Source organism: Aulonocara sp. 'chitande type north' Nkhata Bay, linkage group LG19 (assembly GCF_057382095.1).
Source record: "Aulonocara sp. 'chitande type north' Nkhata Bay isolate Kocher_YH1m ecotype deep benthic linkage group LG19, A_spYH_male_GT1.1, whole genome shotgun sequence".
NCBI classification, from domain to species: Eukaryota; Metazoa; Chordata; class Actinopteri; order Cichliformes; family Cichlidae; genus Aulonocara; species Aulonocara sp. 'chitande type north' Nkhata Bay.
In genome coordinates, this window is record NC_141362.1 from 16587866 (window position 1) to 16610668 (window position 22803).

At 40.4% G+C, this 22803-nt stretch overlaps 1 protein-coding gene across 2 annotated transcripts in view; it reads right to left on the minus strand.

Annotated features, from left to right (window-relative positions):
• alk (ALK receptor tyrosine kinase) overlaps positions 1 to 22803 on the minus strand; it is a 426012-nt gene that overhangs the window by 106248 nt on the left and 296961 nt on the right. The window lies entirely within an intron of this gene.

Sequence of the window (22803 nt, forward strand, 5' to 3'; positions counted from 1 at the left end):
CTGCAAAGACGCATTAGCGGAGTTGGTGTTTCTATTTGGTGAAGTCGCTATTTTAGGTTCGACTCAAAGGGTCGAATTCAATTGAGCTGTTTTCAAGCACAGCAGCCAGAAAACAGCCCGGCTACTTCCTGCACCGTTTGGGAAATATTACAGATCATTTATGTAAAGATAACTCTAAGAGAAAGGACAAGCTTAAAAAATACTTGCAGTAATGCACGCTTATCTTTCTTGTATCTGCATTTCCACAACACAAAACTAAAATAAAATTTGCTACAATTAATGGTGAAACTGTACATGGAATTTTTGCTGACCATAAGTACTTTGATCTGAAATGATTTAATAGAGAACTTTAGAAAGGAACGGTGAAGGGTATGATGTGATTAAAAGATGACTGGGATATTTCTCTATTAGATGTACATGACGGCTATATATCAAAAGAATGGCAGGCCTACAGTCACCCCCATTTTCATTTTCTGAGCTTCCTTCTTCAGCTCTGTAGAGAACACATTTTGCTAATGTCCTGAGCAAGTGTTAAATCAGATCTGATAATGATTACAGTCTTGTAATGAAATGTTATCTTTGGCATCCCCTGTCGAAGATCCCGTCATCAGTAAATTGTTTTAGCACACAGGGTGGACGTTAGCTTGGAAATCATAATCCAAATGAAATGAGTTCAAACCATTGAGCACGCTGCATAAAATACACAAGATTAAAAAAGAAAACACAGTGAACCTCACGTTTTGCTGACCTTATGAACATGTTACTTAACAGTTAGAGTTAAATGATGATCTAAAAGGCTGAGCATCAGTGAGTTATGATTGAAGCCCAACTGATGTTTAGCTATTTGCTATTTGTCCATTGGTTACTGTTCTTATAATATTAAATCTCCTGGGGTTCCAGCAGACAAAGCAACACAAAAAGAATGACTTTGGTGTTATGAAGAAGAAGGTTGTGGACCCAAAAAAAAGAAAAAAAAGCTTATGAAACAGGATTATGTATCTTGTTATTCAATGGTGATAGGCAGGTTTCGTCAGTTAACTGCCCATCTGCACTCTGATATCTCTTGCCAATTTTCGCAGGCTTCAGAATTTATTTGAAAAGTATCTGAGCTTTGCAAAAAAGAGGCACCAGTTCATTTTGTCACCATGACAGAAGAGCCTCAATAACCAGGGGCAGCCTGTCCATCTGGAGGAGCAAGAAACTCTCCCAATGGCCCAACGGTGTGTGGGATCATACCAATGAAACACACAAAAAAGTCACATTCAGTTTGATTCTCCACTGCAGTGACCAGCTGGCTTTGTACAAGTATGTTTATGTGTGTGACTTGTTCTCTGTTTTTATGTTGCAGCTATAAATTCATCATATTTTTCTCAACACACAGTTCTTTCATTACCTTTACTTTGGCACTTGATTTACATATCAGGCTGCTAAATAAATGGCCTTTATCAGATGTAATCAGCTACTCATAATTGGTCAGTAGGCGCCCTCCTCCACCTAATACTAGGCTCAACAGGCAGATAAAATACAATGCAATCAGTGACAAACATTAAAAAACAACTCCTGTCAGAGCAGGAACTCTGACAAAACCAAACTCTTTCTGCCTGTTTTTCCCAGGTAAATAGCAGTCTTCTAACTCAAATGCCAACGGATCAAAAACTATACAACTGTTGGCTTTTGAGAAAGACTTGAGGCAAATCTTCCTACAATTTAGTGGTAAAATGGTGATTGTAGAGTGAAAATTGTGAATTTACCCATCAGTTGCAGAGAAACTTTTCAGATGAAGATTTCAAGGCTCTTCATCCTAACTTTCAACATTCTGCCTGTTTAAATGAATGTTAAAGTGTTTTGTTGGTCAAGTTGGTCATTTCAGTGGTTGAATGGTGTTTCAACAACAAACAGTGCAGGGAGATTAGGTAAAAAGCTTGTATTTCTTTTGCATAGAAAAACAATCCCATCATTATCATGCAATACCGGCTACTTAAAATGTTAAAATGAACTGCACCATTAAATCATGTGTTAATGAGCCTATTAATAGCAGGAGGAGACGACCTACGGGCAATCTGTCTGGTAATAACTTATAAACTATCAGCGTCTGATAATCTGTTTCAAATGTTACCAGGTCACACGCTGGTATATTGTTTGTGTTTCATTTTAGGCATTATGGGCCAAAATTAAATGTATTCTTTAAATAAATTATGTATAAATAAATTGCTGCTGTGCGGTGGTTGTTTACGCTGATGTAGTGGACTGCAGTAAGGTAATTGTCTTGAATAATAAGCAGTGAGCAATGGCAAGGATAAAAGTGACACCAAAAAGCAGCAGCAGTCCAGTTGACTCAACATTTTCCACATCTGCTGACGCCATTATTCATAGCTACTTACACAGAGTGCAGCAGTAGCATCTTTATATTTCGCCAGCGTACAAAGAACCAACAATGCAAGTGTTAAGCCAAACCAAACCACAGTGTTGAGTTGATGCACGTGTCATATAATATTCTATTCAGTATATTGTTGAGAGGCACGACATGTCAGAAGCTAGCCCAGCTGCTTTCTGTCTCTGTCTTTTCCCATGTGTTATAATTTAATTTCCTATAGTTTCCTCTCTATCCGTGCAACCATTAGTTACATTGCCTCTCTCCCATTGATTTTTTTTTTTGAGCTGGTTTCTTCGTGCGGTTCTATAATCAGATGTGTTATTCCACCTACACCCTCCTGTTCAGAATAACTCAGAGGTTACAACTCAACAGCCACAGTAATGATATTGTGCTGATTGAAATATCACAGCAGTTGTAAAAGTTGGAAATATCAGAGTTGGAGGCTAAAGGAACCGCAGAGACACATTAAAATAGCTTGTAGAGAAAAAATGGAAATCACCTTCTCTTTGCGAATATAATGTAAAGTACTTTTTTGTTCAATTCAAGGAAATGCTCATGGATATTATCATGGCAAACTGATATCAGCCTTGTCATTTATTTTGCTTTTGCTGCCCATTCTCCTCTGTACATGGCTGAACCTCAGCTCATTGGTGGGTTTTTTTCTTGTCAATGTCAAATTAAACTGCATATCCAATTTAATAAGGCTGTTGCTCTACCCTGCATGGCACATAAAGCATGCAAGACCTCAATAAATTACTAATTTCTGTGATGAAAACTTGGCCTCTCAATGTAAACTGCTGCGCTATTACGAAGATGAAAGGCGTGGGGGAGAGATCACATGGCTCCTTGTACTTTTTAATTATGACCAAAATTCAATTACACTGCACCCTCGTCCTTTACAGAGCCACAGGAAATTGCTCCAATCGAGTGACAGCACTTGTGATTAAAACATGTTCACTTTGTAACATAAAAATGCTGTTAAGTTCACAGGAAATGGATGATGGCTTAAGACAAAAGAACAAAGTCACCCTCTCCTAATTGAATAATTTGTCTGTCATCAGAATTGCACGTTACCTTGCATGTTAGAACAATTTTCCCCTCACATGCACGTGCAAAGAACACATCTGCTATCTGCTATTCTCCCTGTTATCAGCACATGGGACAGATGTGCAGAAAGTTTGCCCTGGAAACTGCTCATCCAGATTCTGCTTTGTACTCCTTGGTGGAACATAAACAAGGACATGAGAGGCTTGAAGATTTTTATTCTTCAAACATTTTACTTGCATTTTTTTCACTAAGAAAGTAGCCACTTCACTAGTATCTTGTATTCATTTATAGTAGAAACCTCTGGAGGTTCCAACGAACTACCGATCAACCCAGAAGGACATGAATACAAAGACATGTGCCGCTCTTAGGGCCACGCAGTTCCAAGACGTTATCTAGAAGGACTCACTCAAAGCAAAGACCTGTATGTGACTAAACCGTGACTAAGAATGGGAATTGTGACAGAGTTTGGCGAAAACGCCGCCACATCATATTTTGCTCATTTCTTCCATTTTAGATGACAACTGACAGACTGCTGTTCGTGAAAAGCTACAACCAGTTAGAGCTGCCTGACTTGGCCATCAGCGCCCAGCCAGCGTAAGCTTTTCACGCTCACACAGGGAGGAAAATGATTGAAGAAAGAGGGAAAGAGTGTCCCTGGGCAGTCACAAAATTTTTAGTGAAAGGTTTGCCACCTTTTCTCTATGTAGAAGAACTAGATTTTCAGTAGTTTAATGCATTAGTAGATATTTGATGTATATACGAACCTGAAATTAAATCAGTTTTTAAATTCCATCTATCCATCCAGCCCTTCATTTAGCTCCAACCTTAAGTTGGTAAAGTATAACATGAACAGCTTGAGCAGTGAGCGGGGCAGCCGCATCACCTTGTGTTAACCCGTTTATGAAGAGCAACCATTTCTTTGAACCGTTTGCCATTTTAGACAGTTGATGAACTGTGGGGCACGATGGCCCAATATGAGATCAATAAGGATTATTTTTAACTATGAATGATGCAACGTTACTCCAAGACATTAGCATGAAGTCCACATTTATGGCTACAAACACAAGATCATCTGTGAGATTCCCCCGAGCTAGAAAAACTTGAGATCGTTTGTAAACTGCACAAACCAAAATAATTTATTTCAATGGCCTTTAATGGCCAGTTAACCAACAGTTTACAAGCAATCTGTCAAGGAATTACAGAAAGAATTAAAAAGCAAACAACAAACAAAACAAACTCAGTTTTAATGGTTGTCTGCATAAAGATGCGTACACAGATGGGATCTGTATGGATGCTATTTTAGGGAGGAACGCATTCCAATATCCATATGGCAAACATACTTGTCTTGTTGATTAGGATTTCAAAATAACTGAATAAATTAGGTGAGAATCAAGTCAGAAATAAATGGAACGGACCTTAGGATACTATTGCACCAGATGGCACCTGAAATATATACAGTTCATTATTTTTCTGATAATAACCTCAGTTAAGTATGTTTACCAGCTTTAAAGCTGTACGTTCTTTTGTATACACAAAACATTAATGAATAAACAATGAAAAGGGGCTACAGTACATGATGATGAATGCACTGGATTTCTATTTCATGTTTTCTTCAATGCTCAGGCTCAAATCAGGCTGCCTATATATTGTAAACTAAAAGGGAATATTTAAGTGGTGTTTACTTGTAAACCTTAGGCCCTGGGTTCTATGAAAGGAATGTTTTTTTTATGTTTAAATAGGAAGCGCAAGGGAGTGAATGCTGGGCTGTGAGCTTGGAAAGCATAAATCAATGTGAATGCGATATGATTTGCTTTTCGTGTGGAATGCTGGCTAAACCAAAAACAAGTAGTAGACGGGACTTCAAGGAACAGTACTTCCTCTATTTTCTTTCCTTTAATGCAACGTGGCCAGAGTTGACTTCCAGCACGATTCACAACGAGACGAAATGGTTTAAGCAATTGAAATTTGAAAACTCCTTTAAAAGGCTACATGGAATTAGTTGAACTAAATATGTTTTTCTTTTACTTTACTGTAAAAGTGACAAACAAAAAAATGTTACATTTTTATACAGTTAGTGTGCTTTTACATTTCTTTAAAGATAACGCTTTTGCATAAACAAGCACTCGGTTTTTGTCTAAAAGTAATTTTGGGTATGTTTTATAGGTTAGGATGATCAAACATTGGTAAAGCTATGAGAACGAGGGCGTGCATACATGATATAGATATCATATTTCAATAAACATTTAATCCCGAATGTGTCACGTCGCTATTATTAAACCTTTTTGCACAGATGACTAATGTGCTATTCTAGTCCATGCGACGGTGTCACATTTCTCTTACCTGCAACGTGAAAAGCCTATTTTGTCAAATAAAACATGTCATTCATTAAAATGGAAATTTTTTCCACTCTTAGAAAAGCCATTAAAACACACACACACCCTTCAACGATAGCTGGCACACATTACAAAGTAATTTACAAAACTTTAAGAGAAAGAAAGCAACTACATTTTCTGAGGAGAGACAAAGTGATGCACCACGTATTGGAGCCTCAGTTGCTGCGTGGTTGAGCATTGTTTGTTGTAAATATGACTGTATTCTGCATGAATAATCACATAAGCTGCACTCATGTAGAACAAATCCATGATCAAATTTCTGCTTGCTCCTGTGAGAAAAACTCTATGTTTTATGCACAAATCCCTATTAATGTTACATCTTTCATTTTCAGTCATGAAAATGACTGAACGGTTCTATCAACATCCTTTTATGCATTTCATGAAAAATACAGTTAATTACAGTGAGTAAAGGCTGAGTCCCAGAGCTCAACTAGTTTGCAGTTATTAATAAATAACTGAATTTAGAGCTCAGAATTTGTGCTACACAGATGAGACTCACCGAGCGTGGGCCTATGAAGTGACAGTGCCTGCTTTGCCTGTGACCATTCAAGCTTGGCGTGACTGGGAGTGCCTATTTAATTCGGACAGCGCAGTGCAATTTTTGTGTTCCAAAATATTCGTGCATCACTGCCTACACAGATTACATCTTAGCACAGGGGTTAGGTGTATGTATTTGGGTTTCTCAATATGACTGCGCTCATCACAAACTCCCTGCTCCAAAATCCCATGAATACATATATTGTATGAAATGTTTTCTAAGATGTTTGGAAAAAATTTCAGCCTTTGCATGTGCATTAAAACGTATGAGCACTGTGTGTAGCAAATCATACTAACGTGTTATTCTTCTGCCTTACACAGCATCTCTTTGGATTGATAAGTCCGAGTCTTTCACTTGATTAAATCTTCGCAGCCAATCTGAAGCAAGCAGGACCAGTATGTTTGTTCCAATTACAGCGCCTAATTTGAAGGATGCACTGCATATTACCAAAGCACCAAAACAGTGCCCAATTACGTCCACCTCGTGTGGGTTGCATGATTAAATTTTGTGCATTGAGGAGCTGCTGCTCGATGACGCATATAACAACTTCACGACTCGTCTGTCTTATTAAAAAATATGAAAAGGGGAAACTGAGGTAACTTACAGAAGAGACAGAAATGTGGCCGTGATGTGGCACAGCAGCCAAAACAGTCAACTTTTAGGTGAACGCTGATTATTGTGTTAGAATGCATGTGTGTGTGTAACTTTGACCTGTACCATTTACGGATGTGGATAATTAGTTGACTAGGCAGTTAATAGCTACTGCGCTCTCTACTGTCTTTGTAGTTGGCAGGTACCAGCATGCTCTCTGTCACTGGAAGTTATAAACAAGCAAGATGGAAAGCAACACAGGCAACATCCCACTGAATCAGCGTGGTTCTGCTGTATTTTGATCTGGAAAACAGACAGTTGTCCATCTATCGTGGCTGGAGCCTACCCGAGCTGACGATAAACAAAATATGTATGTAGAACAAAACTGCACATAACTGAAGCACTGCATAAGCAACATGAGCGACTGGAAAGTGAGGCAAATCAACATGTGAAAAAAGACAAACAAAGAGCAAAACAAAAAGTTCTCGACAAGATGAAAACCAGGATCTCCTGGCTAACAAAGTAATAATTAATACCACTGCCATGACAGAATTTTGTTAGTCTCAAAACGGGGACCATTATTGTGTGGTAGCTGATACTGCTGGAGCTGGCACATTGGGACAATGGTGTCACAGGATGTGTGAGATGCTGGCGGCTTCTGAGAAAACCTCATTCAATTACAGCCACACCACAAAAACTGCCTCAGAATAACCCAAGGAAGACAGCAAAGAGCTGCAGGCACTGACTCTGGTGTCCAAACACACTACTTCATAATCGAATTAAGCATCCATGGGATGTGCAGGAACATGGCTGATCCAGGGAGGGACCTACACATTATTAGGTCGCTGATTTATATGACACAGACACTGGTGTGGTGTAGAGGCACTGCTGTTTGAGAATACTGTCTAATAGCTCAAACTAAAGCTCTGTCCTAGCTGCTCCCTGGAGTGTGCAATAAAGGTCAGCAGAGTGGTCATAGAGTGATATGTCCAATCTTGCCTCATGGAAACATGGATATAGAATCACACAGTATGTGAAGGCCCTAAATATTTTAAAAATAGATTGATTTTTCTTTTCAATGTTAAAAAAAAAACCCTTTAAAAGTTAAAAAATAATAATATTAGAGCTGCTTTTTGGTAAAGAAGAAATATCATCAATTTTCAAAGAAAAAAAAAGCAATAAAGGAAGACGAGTTAATCTAATGAGCTCGGAAAGAAAAGCATCTGGTTACAGTCGGGCTGCATTTGGCATCGGTGTCTGTTCTTTAAGTTTCCTTAAAGATGTTTCACCTCTCATCTGAGAAGCTTCTTCAGACCAATTGGTGGAGAGTTCCAGATTTTAATCCCTATTGCAGTGTTCGCAAGAGGGTCGTGGACACCTATTGATCCTCTACCTAATCACACAAGCCAAGGTGTGAAAACAGGTTGTGGGTTCACCCGTAACCTGTGATATACTGAGGTCAAATGGCCCAGGGTGTGAGTGGGCATTAAGACATCTGGGAAGGGATCTCAAAACTGGATTATAGATGGCAGACAGTTGGTGTCATAAGCCACCGCCTCTGTTCAAAGATGGTCATTCACAGTGGACATAGATGGCTTCTTTCACTCCTCTTTCAAACTATCTGTCTTCTTTATCCAAAATATGAACACTGGCGTCCTCGAAAGAGTGACCTTGTTCATTTAGATGCAGATAGACACCCGAGTCTTGTCCCGTAGAGGTGGCTTTTCTATGTTAATAATAATAATAATAATAATAATTATAGTTCTACAACTGTTTACAACTTGTATAGTTTCATACTTCATATTTCTGTATAGTGTTTCATATTTATATCCTGTTCATAGCCTGTACATACTTATTACGTTATAGCATATTCATAACATACCTTCATACAGTGTACACTGTAACATACCCATAACAGACCCATATTTTTGTACCCTCATACCTATAATAGACCCATTTGTGTAATATATCTATATATCTATACTATTGCTAATATATATTTTGTAATATATCTATAATATTGCTAAAGCACTTTCTGAATGGATGCAAACTGCATTTCGTTGCCTTGTACTTTTGACATGTGCAATGAAAATAAAGTTGAATTCTATTCTATTCTATGTTGTTCCATGCTTTTACGAAGTGGCTGTTTGGTCTCTCCGATGTATAGGTCTGAGCACTCCTCGCTGCACTGTACAGCATATACTACCTTGTTAAGTATGTGTTTGGGAGTTTTTTTCTTTTGGATGAGCAAGTTTGTGTCTGAGTGCGTTGCTGATTCTGAAAAACACTGGGATGTTGTGCTTGGAGAAGACTCTCCTGAGTTTCTCTGATAAACCTGCTACATAAGGGATAACAATATTGTTCTGTTTGCCCTTCTGATCCATTTGATTCACCTTTTATTGTTTATTTTATTTTCACTTACTGAATACGGGACAGACTTGACTGGGGGAAAGAAGGGGAGAAAGAAAGAGGGAAAGAGAAACAGCTGAGAAGAGGGACGGGGGAGAAGGGCAAAAGACAAAAACCAACAGAACGGGCAGAGAAAAAAAAAATGCATATATCAATCACCTGGATCACCTGCTGAGAAAGAAAAAAGAAAGCAAGCAGAAGAGAACAAGAGTAATAGAATAAACAACATCACAATGATATATGGGAATATGACAGTAAATACTAAATGTTAAACATTATTGTGCAGCACATAAGATCAACAGAACACAGTGTGCTTTGAGGTAGGAGCCAAAAAGGGTGTAGTTTGTGGGTGTGATCACCCGTGTGTACACCTGTGAGCATGGACGCGCTTGTTTTTTGTTTTTTAAAAGGTTCCTTCATGTAATAATCTGCTAGAGGGTGTGGGGGGGCCACAGCCCCGTCCTCCAGGGCGTGAAGCAGGTGTGGAGGAGATCAAAACTCCAGACATCCAGAGGCCCCCAGAACACAAGAGACCAAGGAAGACCAACAGAGGGGCAGCTGCGCCACTGTCCCGGAAAGAGCTGAGGAGAGTCCCAGATGAGGGCTCACTCAGCAGCCGCGGAGCAGAAGCCAGGGGGAGTTGCAGTGACGCGCCCGTGAGCTCCGCCGGCAGCCAGCTGCGCCTGAGTGACCGAGCCCCAGGCCGAGAGGCCGGGGGCACCCCACCTCCGAAGTGGCCCGAGCGAGCCCCAGGCTCCAGGCCCCGATAAGCGGCCGCCAAGGAGTGAGCCGGTGTGTACCTGGACGCCCATCCCCGGACACAAAGAACCACCAACGCACCGATGTCTGAGGGGGTCCGCCACTGGCAGGGGAAGTGGTGGTAGGGGGAGACAGGCCTCCAAACCTTGGAGGGCCTGAGATGTCCCCAGAGAGGTGGCGCCTGACACCCAACCTGACATATAGACACAGACATACAGGCACACACAGATACAAACATCCATTCCCACCCTCATGCTCTCATATGCACTTACTCCACACTCAACCAACGTGGAGACAGACATAAAGAGACGTTGTACACACGATCACACTCCCCAAGCGTACTCTACAAACCGGGTCTAGGTGCCCCCGCCCCTGGGGGGGGGAACTGCACCCAGACCCAGGTGGTGTTTCCCTTTTCCCTGCGGTGGGGGGAGGCAGACCGCCCCGACTCCGCAGCAGCAGGAAGGCTCCACACTCCAGACCGCAGTCGGACGGCCAACTCCTCCTCCTAGTCCTAGCCCCCCTGCTCCAGCAGGTCGCAGAGAATGGGGGTGAGAGAAGACTCCAAACCTCCCTCCACCCGCTCATTGTAATGTTGATGCATGTGTGTTCTAAGGTGCATTTAAAACCCAGGAGGGCTTGGAGCTACCTGCCAGAGAGCAGCAGGTAAGCGCATGGTCCCTCCTGCTAGCCCTCAATGTCTACGTGTATTTAAAATTGAGAGGTGGGCAACGATGCCAGGGGTGGGGTGTACACCCTGATGGTACTTTGGACTCCGTGTATCGTGCCCACCCCCAAGATCCTATATGTATGTGTAATGAGAGTGTGAGTAATGTGAATGTCTAAGTTGTGGGATAAAATTGAGGCAGAGGCAGCCAGAAGGGGACAGAGGGGGGGGGTAGCCTCCTCTGCACCCTGGTGACATACCCCTACTCCAAGGCCCTGCATGTGTGGGTGGTTGTGGTGGAGCGGGAAGAGGGAGGCAGCTGGAGATGGGGAGGGAAGGAAGGGAGGGGCAAGTGACCCCTCCCTGGGGCCAGCTCCCCCGCTGACCCCAGTAGGCACCCCCATACTCCGCGACCCGCCAGGGAAAGGGGGCCCAGGCCCATCCAGACCGGGCCCAGTGCAGCAGCGCCGCCCGGCCCCACAGAGCCCGGGACAGTCCACCCAACCCCACCACAGAGAAAATTGCACCCACCCCACCATCCACTCATCTTCCAGACTACATAAGACAATAAACACCCAGGCTGAGATCTTCCTCCACCTCTCCTGTATCTCCCCCTCCTGCAGAGGGAGCTCCTGAGGAGAGGAAAGCTCCTGCAAGATGTGACAATCTCCCCCACCAGTTGAAGAGCCCCCCAGGTGGCTCGACGCACCGGCGGCACCCTGCTCCAGGGCTGGGCCCCCATGCACCCACCCGCCCACAACCCCGGCAACACACCAACCAGGACCCAAGCCCCCGAGGCCCGGTCCGGGTCCCAGCCCAGAGACGGAGCGCCCCCAGAACCTCACGCCCATCCCGGACCCACCCAGGGGCAGCCAGGCTACCAGGTCAGTAACCCACGTCCGTCAGCACAGACCCTCCCCTAGCCCCGCTGCACGCAGCCGCGAGTAAACAGTCACCTGAGAGCCAACAGAGCCCCTAACCGGACATGACCGCTACCCCGGGTTGAGCCCCCCAAGGAAGATGCCTCCGGGGAACCCCCCGACGCCCTAAGCCTGTCCCTACCCCCACACCAATCACAACAGTGAAGGCGGGACCAAACTATGACCCCCCACCCCCACTAGGTGATGGAGCTGATCAAAGGAGCCCAGAGCAATTGATCTGATGTGGTGGCAGAGGCTGTATCAAGACTAATGTAATCGAATAGATAATTTCTATATTGGTTAGAATTAAGATTATTTTTATTTTTCCAGTTCATGAGGACTGTTTTCTTGGCTATGCATAGGGCAGTGAAAACCATATGGGCGATATTCTTTTCTGAAGTGACATTATCTAAGCTGCCCAACAAACACACTAAGGGGGAAGTTGGAATGTTACATTTCAGACACTTCGATAAGTCTTCACATATCTCGCGCCAAAACTTCTGAACTGGTGGACAGAACCAAAGAGCGTGGATATAATTGTCCGGTGAATTGGTTTGGCAGTGTGAGCAGTTGTTGGTAGACGAAAAGCCCATCTTGAACATCCGATGACCTGTATAGTGCACTCTATGTAATATTTTGTATTGAATTAATTGAAGACTGGGATTTCTAATTAGATGAAAGGTTTTTAAGCAAATCTGAGACCAGAAGTTTAGGTCTAAGTTAACTGATAAATCCGCTTCCCATTTTGCAATAGGAAGTGATATTGATTCATCTGTTTTAGAAAGCATTCTGTATATTTTGGATAGTAATTTGGGGGGTTTAAGAGTAAGAAATTGAACCACACTTGGTGGTGTTTGTAGTTCAACTTGACCCGGTTTAAATTTCTTTTTTACTATGGATTTAATTTGTTGATATTCTAAAAATCTTTTCTTGTTGATCCCATATTGTGTAACTGTATCCTAAATGACACTTAAAGCGCTGCTCACTGTACCAATCATCCTAATGTTCCTAACTTTGAATAACCAATAAAGAGACTTTGAACTACTACATAAAAATGCTCATCACATTTTTTCTTATTAAAGAATATAAACTAAAATTACAGATTGACATTTGTTTAGTCCTATTACAGTTATTGCCTTAAAATTGGGCCAAGTTGCTGTTTTCCTCCCTAATCTAACTTTGGGTTGTGGTAAGAAATGTGTGATCAGCTGGCATTAAGCAACGTCACCAGTAACAATGTCAACATTTTGGTGGCCATAATAGCAAAACTCTATATCCCAAGGTTTTTAAAGAATGATGTAAGTGTTATTATTGTAGCTTCATATTTTGTGTGGGTGTAGAAAGAGCTAAAAGTAAACATATTTGAAATTAACTTTATCATATGTTTTTTTACAGCTAACCAAACAAAATAATTAGATATACACACACAGTGTACAAATAAATATTCTGTGTATCTTTATCTCTCAAATTAAAATTGTTGGCGCATATCACTGCACACAAAGAACGTGCTGAGGGGGTTTCTAAAACATACATTCATTTAAAAACAGACTTATCTCTTGTTGACAATGTGTTTTTTGTGTTATGTATTTACATTCATGAACTAAACCTCTGTGCACATCTATGTAGATTTGTTCAAACTAAACTGGCAGCTTCTTCTCACTTCAGAATCTGCCTATTACATGAAAAAAAAAGTTTAAAGCCTGAAAGACTTTAAACAAAAATGATGACATGCTCAGTGAAATGGTTTATGTATCGTTTGCTCTGCCAACAGTTCTGGGGAGCTTTGTGCAAAATGGCTTGCAATGTGGAATGAATTGTGTGGTTTGGGGATTTGGGTTTTTATTACCTTGCATCATAAAGTTCTCCGTGGCTAAAAAATTTTAGAGTAGAATTTTTATATTTTGGTAGGAGCTGTGTGCTAAGGAAGGCTTCACCAATGGTACACACTGGGGCTGATTACTGTCTACGCAAGGCAGTCAGCTTACATGAAAGGATCTGGTAAATGTTTACTTAACATTTCAAAGTCAGATTCCTAATTATCGGGCAGAATGTAGCAGCTGCTTTTTAAGGCGTAATATGAGAAGCACCCGACAGAAATGTTTCAACACCTCTATTTTGGGCAGGCAGAGTAACGGCACTAAAGGTAGCTGAGACCTACTCTGCATTTTTAAAGAATTAATTTTGCAAGTTAAGTTAACTGATTTAAATTAGGTGTTGAGCCATTATTGAATAAGCTAAAATGAATGGATGGATGGATGAAGGTAATGAAACTAGGGCAAACATTATTTGATTCCCAAACCAATGTAATATGTAAGAATTCTATGACATAAACATGAAAACTGTTAATCATTACTCTGCAATATGGTAAAATTCATTAATCAGAGAAAAGGAAGTCCAGTTGCATATTTGCAGAGAATGATTTGGCTCATTTCTGTTAACATATGCTGGATGATTTTTTCATGACTAACATAGACACTGTAAATAAAACCATGAATGCCAAACTCTGCCGTGTTCCTTCAAATCATTTAGCGTGTTTGCACTACATATCACTCAAAACGAATGAAACTGCTGTCATTCAAATGCAATGAAACTGGGCCAGGGTGACTGACATGTAGCACAGTGGAAAAGAAAACCTTGTTGTGAATAGGCAGTCGGAATCCTTTCCCATGAAAACTTTATGTAACTAGGAGGGAAGATGAACACGGTTTTGCCATATCCTTTGTCATTACAAACAACTGCTTGACAGTTTGTCTCCCTAATTTGCCTGGTGTGTTTGTAAGATTGCAGAGAGGTTTAACCCCTGCATCTCAGGAAGGCCACAGTATAGACCTTGTTATTTTTTCTCATCATCAAAGTGTGAGAAGCGTGTGTACACACTCATATGCAGGTCTATGATTCGTGATAAGAAATGTCAACCTTTGCAGTCCTTAAAAGCTTGAAAGAAATTACTTAAAGGGTGTAAAAGAAAAAGACAGTGACGATTTATCTGTGAAATAACTTCCCCCCCCCCACACAGTTTAGACAGACTTGTTTAGATTTTACCATTTAAAGAGGGTATGTTGGCTACAGTTAAGAATTTTAAAGAAAACACATTTCTTTACTAGCAATTTAGAACCGTCTCTGCCATCTTCTGTGAGCATCTTTGAACCACAATTAATTGTTGTGGCCCAGATAGGAATTAAAAATTTGCCAGTTCTTAACCCTTTAAGACCTACCATAGAACCAAGTCTGCCAGAGCTTACTTTATATTTTTACATGCTGTAGTGCCATTTTTGGGAGCATTTCAAGTTGCTATACATCAATACAACTGTTATAGCCCATATTATAATAATATGTATGCATTAAGTCCATAGTAACTACATTAATTGCAAAAAAGTGCAATAAACTACCAAAAAATTGAAAATTGTTTTTGGTTTTTTTTACATATATTTCTACTTGGGGAAATTTAGGAGGCTTATCCCCCAAACTTTAAATACAAAAAAGTTGCAAAAATAGTTTACAACAACAGGAAATTTATTTTGAGTGTCTTCATAGTTTTATTTTTGAGATACAGCAATTTTTATATACTGCAGGAAAAACGAAAAACAATCCTATGATGCAAATTTGCAAAGAAAACAGCAGGTGCATCAAAATAAACTATTTCCAGCAGTGCAATTCGAGTTCTAAGCATCCCAACAACTATTCAGAAAAGCATAAAGTCAAACATGACTTATAAAAACACCAGTATAGGCTCTTAAGGCCTACAAGTAAAAAACTACATTTTCCGCGAAAATGACGTCACTTCCGGTTTAGGGCAGGAAATGGCGGACATGCGATCGTTCGCACTGACGTCTGTTTCAATGTGGGAAGTGTTTTGAACAGCTGATCAGATCGACAAAGCGTGTTTCTGGAATATTATGTTTTTGTTCCTGCAAGGGCTTTTTATGCAATTTTTGCAAAGCTCTATGTGGAAGGAAACCGTGACTTAGGACAAGCTGAGGGCATAAGATGTAAGTACAACTCCTCCGGTTTCATATGCAAAAAAAATTATTGCGCTAGCTTACGCGGTTGCAGTGCTACCGGAATTTAAAAATAGTTAAGCAAAAAAGAGCGTGCCCGCTCCGACCGGCTTCAAAGGGTTAAAACTGAAACCCTATGGTAGCATTAAAACATATGTGTAATGTGCCTATAAATGTTTTTGATTTATATGTCTAAAAACAACGTAGGTTCATGACCCGGCCTCGATAATGTGGTTTCTATATACAAATGCACAGAAAAAGAAGCAGCGCTTTTTATTTGCAGTAAATGTTTTAGTTATTCAGCATATAGATGTTACAAATCCTGGCACCCTAGGTAGTTCCAAGGCTATCCCACTATTATACACCTCTCTGCATTGAATCATTACTTATTAATAATCTCTGGCTCTGCTCCACAGTATGTCCTTTGTCCTGTCTGACTCCCCTCATCCCCAACCGGTCGCGGCAGATTGCTACCTCTCACTGACCCTGGTTTTGCTGGCGGTTTCTTCCTGTTAAAAGGGAGTTTTTCCTCCCCACTTTTGCCAAAGTGCTTGCTCGTAGGGGGTCATATGATTGTTGAATTTTTCTCTGTATGTATTATTGTAGGGTCTACCTTACAATATATAGCGCCTTGACCATGACCGTTGTTGTGATTTGGCGCCGTACAAATAAAATTGAAATGAATTGAAATAAATTAAATTTCATCAAGATTGGACCAGGAGGAGTTTGGGAATAAATATAAGCTATGATCATTATAGCATGATGGCTCAAAAATGAAAACATTTGAAACTTGTTTACTAAAATTTTGTGATATTAAAGAGCAGACAAGAGCTGCTTGCACAGCTTTCCTCCATAGTGTAAAACAGATCCTGCAGAGTTTTCATTGCCTCCTTCATGGTGCTGAAATTCAGTTGCATTTCATCAAACTTTTTTTTTCATCCCTTTTATCCCCGTTTCTACTCTGTACAACAGAAGGTAGGCTGACTGACATTGGGTAACAAAGTTGTGTTGTACAATTTTATACATAAATGGCAGTAATTTCACGCGTTAAAACCAATGGGAGTGCGAGTGCTTTTAGGTCAAAAAACTGTCTGAAGCCAGCGGCAGGTTAGGTTTTTGAAAAATACTGAGTTGCCTTTATTAAGGCAAAATGAAACAAAAAAATGTTCACTTTAAGGGACAAAAGGCCAAAGTGGCCAAAGTTCACGGACTGTTGTGATATCAATGGATATGTCTTTCATATACAGTATATTGATTGTTTTTGTTAAGAAAGACTTATTGATAAACTGAAGAAGACTTTAAACTAGCAACACTGACCATAAAACTACAGTGGTCCCTCGCCATAACGCGGTTCACCTTTCGCAGCCTCGATGTTTCGCTAATTTTTGTGTGTGCCATTTTCCATGCTTTTTTATTTTTTATATAGCGCATTGTGTTCTGCAACCTGATTGGCTGTAGACCATTGTCAATCAATCTTGCGCCGTGTCTTCTGTACAGTACAGAATGGGTTGAGCGTTTCTAATTTACAGAAATCTTCGATCGCTAGCGTGTGACTCTGAAGTGCTGTACTGTATGTTTGCAAGTTTTCTCCCCAACAAACAAAAATGTCGACAAAGTGTTTTTTTTTTACCATCAAAGGCACCTGCGGGTGAAAACACTGAAGTATGACCATGTGTTAATGTTCACTCACATACATATAGTGAAAGGACTGACACACTCTGTAGCATGAGTTTCCCGGCCGGGCTCAAGAGGGCTGGATTCAGTCAGTCAGTGGGTGCCAGAAAACACGAGGCTCTCTTCAGATACTGCTCCCCATACTCAGCTGTTTTACATTCAGCTCCAGTACTACGGGAACATTCAAGCATAGTTTAGCAGTAAGAATGTGAAACCCATAAAACATGCTCAGTCTGAGAGAAGATATATGATCGCGTTCCCTCGCTGCTGCTGCCAGCAGTAGATTACATGTCGAAAGTGGCACAGCGAGCAGATATTTCAGCCAATAAGCATTGGCGGAGAGAGAGGAGGACTCGTCTCGAGAGTGATATTGCTCGGCCGCGCAGCGAGAAGGGCTCAGGCTGACCCTTGATCCTATTGTTCTTAAGAGTGATGGCTAACCATAAACCTGCCTGGCATCAGTGAGGTGAAATGTAGCAACAGGAGACGCAAAACAGATTACAGGCTTCAGGTATAAAATACTCTGAATGGAATCTTCTCAGAGCACACACAGGACTGCCAGGTAGTTTCCAACCTGTACAGTTGCATGGATTTTATCAGCCAATTGTAAGAAAAATCTGAAAGTCACACAAATCACTGCAGACAACGTTTGATTTAATGGAAAACCATTGCTCCCCAAGGCCTTGAATAAAAGTTAAAACTGGACTAACACAAACAATTTAGTCACTATTGAAACAAATGATTTTCCTCAGTGACAGACGAGCATAACCTACAGTTTAAAGGCCTTGAACTAGCAGACCAATCATGACTGTCAGGGGACACAAAGAAATCCTTTTAAAAATCAACCTCCGAATCAAACTTACACAAGAGGTACACACATTAAAAGTTTTAATCATTATAATAAAATGATTACTTTATCCATATTTGAAGCACAAAATGTATAATGTGATCTACAGTAGTGTATACTTTTAGATAATACATTTAAATACATATTTTACATATGTCATAACACATTCAAAAACGCAGTGAACATGTTCTCCAGCCTCTATGTACCAAGATATCAAGCTATTAAGTGAATATATTATTATGTATTGTGTAGTGCATTTGGACTCAAAGAATTACACTGACTGTGAATTACGTGCTGGTTATAATAATACACTTTAGTACTTGCAGGTATTAAGTGGATTCAAAGAATTATTTTTACCTTACAGACACACAAAGCCTGTTTCTTTAAACATCCGGATCTTATGAGGTACTTAAAAATGATAAAACACAGCACAGGAGCAGTGCTCACAACACTTCAGTTGGCTGAGCTTTGGGAGCAGTGACAAGGCTGCTGTTGTTTATTGTCTTCACCTGTGCAAATCCTTTGGCTTGTCACTTATCATCAAAGGTAGAGGGCTCCTCGCACAAGTGATCTTTGAGGAGCTGTGCTGACTCATGCGTTGGATGTGTAGTGACAAGGCTGCAGTTATAGTTTTTCTTCTGCACGGGAGGCTCTCGTGGATATCTAAAACCTGTCAGTTCACATCGAGGAAGGAAGGACCCATGACCAAATGATCTACATGAACGACTGCTGAACCTTGTTTCTGTTGTCATAACACTGAAAATGTTGAGTCTTTCCAGCCATGCATTTTCTACTGGGAAACATAATCTCTACAACATTCCCCGGGTCTTCCCCAGCAGTCTCCCCCCAGTTGGATATGCCTGAAATAGCTCACCTAGGAGGTGACCTAATCAGATGCCAAAACCATCTCGACTGGCTCCTAGATCAAGCAGTATTGGCATTTTTCCTTCATGCACAGGTCTTGATTCACCCTAACAGACCAATCTTTCAGTGAGTTTCCTGCTATATTCACTAGGGGTGCAACGATACACAAAATTCACGGTTCGGTTCGGTTCGATACTTTGGTGTCACGGTTCGATATTTTTTCGATACAAAAAAAATGTTCATGCCTTTTTAATTTGTCATTTATTAAAATTATAAATATATATTTTAACTCAAAAGTACAGTTTTTAAATTTAACCCTAACCCTTGTGCGTGTTTTTTATTTTGACAGCAAATGCGCACCTGCGGACCACTTATGTGCAGCCCTGGTTATTTAGCTCGTCATATTGCAGCCACAGAAATTATTTTGTCCATGAAACCATAAAGCTGCACTTTCTTTTTGCCTTATAGTCTGATTTGTCATAACTTCTCCTGCTGCTTTTACACGCGCACTCACATAAGCTCAGCGATTCTCTGCGCGATCAACCTCTCACATGTTTAAGCTTGCTGCAGGAGATTTCACTTGTCATGTTTTCATAGTAAGCTAACGATTAATAAGACGATGTCAGAGGAATTGGTGCACAAATTATCATCACTCACAGATCAGTACTGTCGCTCTCTATACACAGTTCACACAATTGCAAAGTGAAAGCAAAAAAACAAGCGCAAATTCAAACACGACTTCAATATGTCACATATTGACAGTGGCTCACCGATGCCAATGACATAATTACCCAGCTACATTTCTGAAAGAATGCAAAAGCATTGACATATATTTTTCCTACAATAGCCCAACGGGCAGGGAAGAGATAGATTTTGGTAGCCCGACTGAAAAAATCGCTAGCTCCGGGACGTCGGGCTAGCGATATTGCAAGCCCTGTATCTGATTGAGGAATCACTCATCTTTGGAAAAGAGAGTTTATTACAGAGAAATGGCTCTTTCCAAAATAAAAGCCATACTATCCGCTTCTTCTGGGCTATATTCTCAGCAGCATAAGGAGAATCATGTGCTAACAGCTGTCTAAATGACTCGGCTAAAGTTAGTAGCATGCTTGTTGTTTTTGTCTTTGCACTAGGATGATGTCGGGGTAAATGTGCAGTCATATTCGTTGTGTTCCCACTAGTGCTTTCAGGTTAATCTCGTTGAAATGACCTTAACGCCACAACATGGCAAATCTCCGTTAACGAGCTACCGCCGATTGCTCCGTGCATGGGGCTAGACGGCCAACACGTTAACGAGCTAACTGCGCTAACACACTAGTTCACACCAATGTAATTGAGCATTGCATGGCACATTCAACATACTGTTTTACTTTAGTCCATGACTCGCTTACCTTCAGGGTCATACGTCACATGAAAACCAAAATAATTCCAAATGCCAGATCTGAATGAGAGTGGGGGAGGTCCATCTTGCAAGGAGAGCTTAACTTCTGTCTCGCTAGCTTGCCCTGCGCTCTTCCTTCTGACTATGCTGTCTGTGTGGAGCGCTCAGTGGATCTGCACTCGACAGTGCAGCCTAGGCGGAGTAGTCGAACACAGATTCACTGAGCGCTCAACACAGACAGCATCGTCAGAAGGAAAATTGATAAAATAAATTACAAATGTTGTATTGTTCATACATATGCGTACCAACCGAAAGCACTGTATCGAACGGTTCAATATCGATACGAATATCGTTGCACCCCTAATATTCACCCCCCTTGGTTTTCTTTTTCCCATAAATCCAAAGCTAAGAGCCCCTCAACAAGTGCCAGCTTTCATTGTGCATTCAGATTTAAAAGCATTCTTATGCCAACCCAAGAATACGGCTTTCTTTCTTTTCTTTTCTTTTTTAAAATAATCACCCAACACAAACACAAATCATCCATATAATGAATACATCTTCTGTCACTGGGTGTTAGAGATTTTTGACATCAACAGTGTGCACAGAAATATAAAAATACCCTCCCATACACATTAGACACTTTTCAAACAGCAGGGAAAAAAGCAAACTATTTTAAATGCAGTTGCAGTGCTCTGTGCTTCTTAAACTACAACAGTTCAAACATCTTCGTACAGGTAAAAATATAAAGATCAAAGCGATCATCCCATGCCCATGAGGTAAAGTTAACACTGATAAAACATTTCTCAAACTAAAACCAAGACTTTACAAACATAGACACCCATTAGAGACTTACACCTATATGCTGTCTAACACTTCATTTAATTCAAGTCTTAATTAAAATACACTAAGAGGGAGTGAAGCTTTGAAAGCATTTTCTTAAGGAGGGAGCTTTAAGGATTTATTACAATAATACCTCGATTTATTTTGGTGTAAACTCACATCTTGATGAAAGCTGTTGATTTGACTGAAGAGATTTGCCAGACCCTAAACGTGTTGGTTTAATTTTAACATGTCATAAATGCCATGAGCTTATCATTTTATCAATTTAGTTAATTATATTTTGTTGTATGTCTGGATTCAACACCTGTCTCTAGCAGTATGTTAAAGAAAAACTGATTATTATTAAGTTTTCTTCAGTATGTTTTATGTTAACGTGTTATGTGAATAATTCTAAAAATGTCTGGTCCTTGGTTTTAAAAGGAAATGCAAGCAGTTTAACTGCATCAAAAGCTGAAGTTATGACTTTGCCATATTCCTAAGAATCATTAAATATGATTTTATAGTCGACATTAATCTGCAAATTGCTTTGCTGTGCAATCGTTAAAACCTTTCTTGAAAAAACTGCACTTTTTGTGTTACTACATTTGAAATATTAGCTTTTAAAAATGTTTAATTAATTGCAATTTGTATGTTCTTCCAAACATCCCATTAAAAACAGTATGATAATGTCACTTGAAATGACCTGAAAAATATGGCAATAATTTGTCACTTTAATCCATATATTTATGAACCCATCATACTAATGTGTTTCAGCATAAGTCCCCATTCAGACGGCTAATGAAGCCCGTTTGTTGTTTTTGGCAGAACACCAGGCCGCAAGGTCATCCGGGGGGCATATACCCACCATAAATTCTTCATCTCATTAATGTGGACGATCCCACTTCCTATTTAGCATTACGTAGGCTAAAGCAGGATTTAACTTTGTGCTGGCAACAAAAGAAGTGATACACAGAGAGAAAAAACAATTTGTCAGTTTCAATCATGCCCCAACAGGTCCCAGGTATAATTTTATCAGTGATGGCAGGAAACACTCTGAATGCGACAATCTCTAATTCCAATGCCTGGCATTCAATCAAATGGGCTTGCTATTGTGAGAAATGGTGCATATAAAAACTTGGTTTCATGTCACTAATTTTCATTCCAGGTCCTGGACAAGATTTGATTTCACTAATGAATACAGAGCTTTCGTTTTTTGTTACATTTAAAACGAAACAAACAAAAAACTATTATATAAAGTGTCAGATGTTAAATTATATTTGAAAGTGGTTGCATGAGATTTTGAGAATAATCTCTTATGAATGAAGAGTGCCTTCACCCAGCACCGAGCTCGAGCAAGCATTGCGCTCATCTTGTTCTACTACAATAAAGCTGAGTTGTTGTTTTCTCCAAGGACAACCAACAAGTTTTTGGTTTTACACATAGCATATATTTAAGGTCAAACCTACTTGATGCTCAAGGATTCTTTCAGTGAGTTTAAGTGTCTCTCCTACCTTCTACATAC